Source organism: Pteropus vampyrus, unplaced genomic scaffold (assembly GCF_000151845.1).
Source record: "Pteropus vampyrus isolate Shadow unplaced genomic scaffold, Pvam_2.0 Scaffold933, whole genome shotgun sequence".
Taxonomy (NCBI): domain Eukaryota; kingdom Metazoa; phylum Chordata; class Mammalia; order Chiroptera; family Pteropodidae; genus Pteropus; species Pteropus vampyrus.
Genome location: NW_011889714.1, coordinates 30,013 through 33,646, shown reverse-complemented (window position 1 = coordinate 33,646; position 3,634 = coordinate 30,013). Strand labels below are relative to the sequence as shown.

The 3,634-nt window shown below is 34.6% G+C and overlaps 1 pseudogene; it reads right to left on the bottom strand.

Moving 5' to 3' along the window:
• Positions 1-321: 321 nt before the first annotated feature.
• On the bottom strand, positions 322-1,091 carry LOC111734272 (annotated as a pseudogene).
• Positions 1,092-3,634: the final 2,543 nt, after the last annotated feature.

Genomic DNA, 3,634 nt, shown 5'->3' with positions numbered 1-3,634 from the left:
CTACCGTGAATGGGATTGTTATCTTTATTTCTTTTTCAGATATTTCATAGTTAGTATATATAAATTCAACTGCTTTTTGTATATTGAGTTTGTACCTGAAACTTTACTGAATTTGTTAATAGTTCTAACAGTTTTTTTGTGGTGCTGTTAGAATTTTCTGTATATAATATCGTTTAATCTGCATACAAAGTGATTTTATCTTCTTCATTTTTTCTAATTAGATGCCTCATTTCTTTTTCTTGACTGATTGCTCTGGCTAGGACTTCTAGTATTATGTTGAATAGAAATAGTGAGTGTGGACACTCTCGTCTTGTTTCTAATCTACATCACCATTACGGTTCCATAGAACAGAGACACCACAACTAAGTGGAATCCACAGGTAGAGAAGACCTTTTCCTGCCCAGCTGAAGAAGGATCCTGAAGCACAGCTCTGAGCACCAGGATATATGACCCTGGGATGTACAACATGGTGAGAATGAGGATAAGAGAGCTCACAGAATGAAAAACATGCTCGATGATGAGTGTAGGTGCATTGGACAATTAGTGGGTCCACATCACAAAGAATGTGATCAATGATGTTGGGACCACCGAAAGATAGTTGAAAATAAAGAAAATAGAAGTTGAATGTCCAAGGAAACTAACGAGCCAACAGAGAGATATGAGAATGGCACAGAGCTGTCCAGTATGACTGAGGGATAGTGCAGTGGACAGCAGATGGCTAGGTATTGATCATAAGCCATGACAGAGAGGAAGAAGCATTTAGTTGTACTCAGGGGAAAGAAGAAGCAGAAATGAGTGAAGCAAGCAGAAAACGATATGGTCTTGGTTTTGGAAAGAAAATTAACCAGCATGTTGGGGACTGTGCAGGTCACATACCAGATCTCTAGAAAGAAGTTGGCCAGGAGCATGTACATAAGAGTGTAAAGTTGGTTGTCCCACAAAACTGCACAAATGATGGCCATATTCCTAGAAAGAATCAAGATGTAGACCAAAAAAATCATTGAGAAAAGAATGATTTGCACTTTCCAGGGACCAGGAGAGCCCAACAAGACAAACTGTGTCACAGTAGATATCCCTGACTTATTCATTGTCCCCAGCCTGTGGAGAGAAGATGAAAGATAATGACAAGTTACTCTACCACTGAGGCATTTGAAACTTTTCTTAGGACAGGGAGTTTGATTGATACAGGGAAATGTACTGAATATTCGAAAACAAGTCTTGAATTAATTGTACCCTATTCTGCATGAGCCCTTTGACCTTAATTCTTAATAAATGTACAGTTCTAGGCTGCTTGAACTTTTTTGTCAGTAGAGAAAATCAGGTAAATTTCATCTTTTGATGTAAAGAAATCGTGAAATAGAGGCAAAATGTTTTGTCTTACATCTAATTTTTTTCAGTGAAAGTGTTCATATATAACAATTAGTGTTATTCACTTCAAAATGTGAGGACACATAAGCTATCTTTAAAAACAGATTTGAATCTGACACTTTTTACAGTTTTAAGTGGTATTAGTTTTGATGCTATTTCAGATTCCATTCCCCTCTTAATCTATTTTCATTAGGAGAATTTAATTTCTCTAATTTCTTTCATGATACCAGAAGAAAATCAACAAGGATATTCAGATAGTAAATAATTTATACATTTTTCTATTTTCCATTTAAAGACATTTATTTTGCACTACAGCTCATTTATAATTTGGTATTTAATCTTTTGTTTTTGTCAATAAAAATCACTGTTATTCACTTCATGATGATTAATTCCCATGGTGATTTATCATCATGCTTCATGTACATTTATTTTTTATATTTCATTTTTTATTTGCTTGGTTGGTTATGTATTTATTTATTTTGCTAAACTATAGAAAAGCAAGACACATATACCATCTGAAATATATGCGCATCTTCTAATGATAACTTTTCACCTAAATAGCCACAATATTGTCATCACACTAAGAACATTAACATTCATTAAGTAATACCATCTATTTCTTTTTCTTTTTTAAAAATTAATTAATTAATTAATATTTTTAATTGAAGAAATGATTTAAATATTTTTTCCCTGTTGACCTACAGACTCCCACCTCCTCCCTCCTCTATGGTAACCACTAGTCTATTGTCCACGTCCATGAGTCTCTGTTTGTTTGTCCTGCTCATTTGTTGCTTTTAAGTTTATATCCCACATATAAGTGATATCACATGATTTTCAACTTTTCTGTCTGGCTTATTTCACTTAGCATGATTATCTCAAGTTGCATCCATGTTGTCACAAATGGCAGTATTTCATTTCTTATGACTGAGTAATATTCCATTGTATATATGTACCAAAGCTTCTTTAGGCAATCATCTATCATTAGGACAGTTTGGTTGCTTCCATGTCCTGGCCACTGTGAATAATGCTGCTATGAACATCAGTGTGCAATAATCATTATGGATATGAGTTTTCAAGTATTTGGGGTAAAAATCCAGTAGAGGGATTGCTGGATCATATGGTAGATCAATTCTCAGATTTTTGAGGAACCTCCATACTGTATTCCATAGTGGCTGTCCCAATTTGCAGTCCCACCAACAGTGTATGAGGGTTCCTATTTCTCCACGTCCTAACATTTGTTATTACTTGTCCTGTTGATTATAGCTATTCTAACAGGTGTGAGATGGTATCTCATTATGGTTTTGATTTGCATTTCCCTAAAAGCTAGTGATGCTGAGCATCTTTTCATATGATTGTAGGCCATTTGTATGTCCTCTAGGGAGAAGTGTTTGTTCAGGTCCTCTGCCCATTTTTTAATTGGATTGTTTGTTTTTTAGTTATTATTGAGTCATATGAGTTCTTTGTATATTTTGGATCTTAGGCCCTTATCGGAGATGTTGCTTGCAAATATATTTTCCCATTCAGAATATTGTCTGTTTACCTTGTTGACAATTTCTTTTGCTGCGCATGAGTTTTTAGTTTGACGTAGTCTCATTCATTTATTTTAGCGTTTACTTCCCTTGCCTTTGAGGTCAAATTCATAAAATCCTCTTTAAGTTCAAGGTCCTTGAGTTTCATTCCTATGTTTTCTTCTATGCATTTTATTGTTTCAGGTCTTATATTCAGGTCCGTAATCCATTTTGAGTTAATTTTGGTGTGTGGTGATAGACAACAGTCTATTTTCATTGTTTTGCAGGTGGCTTTCCAGTTTTCCCAGCACCATTTATTGAAGAGGCTTTCTTTTCTCCACTTTATGTTTTTGGCTTTTTTGTTGAAAATTGTTTGCCCATATAAACATGTCTGTTTTCCTGAAATACCATGCCATTTTGATTACTGTGGCTTTGTAGCATAATTTGAAGTTGGGCAGAGTGATGGCTCCAGCCTCATTTTTTTTTTCTCAGGATGGCTTTGGCAATTCGGGGTCTTATGTGCTTCCATATAAATCTCATGTTTTTTTGTTCCATTTCTTTAAAAAATGCTGATGGGATTTTGATGGGGATTGCATTAAATCTGTATAATGCTTTAGGTAATATAGTCATTTTAACTATGTTGAGTCTTCCAATCCAAGAACATGGAATATCTTTCCATTTCTTTGTATCTTCTTCTATTTTTTTAAATAGGGTCTTGTAGCTTTCATTATATAGGTCCTTCACATGTTTCATTAAAT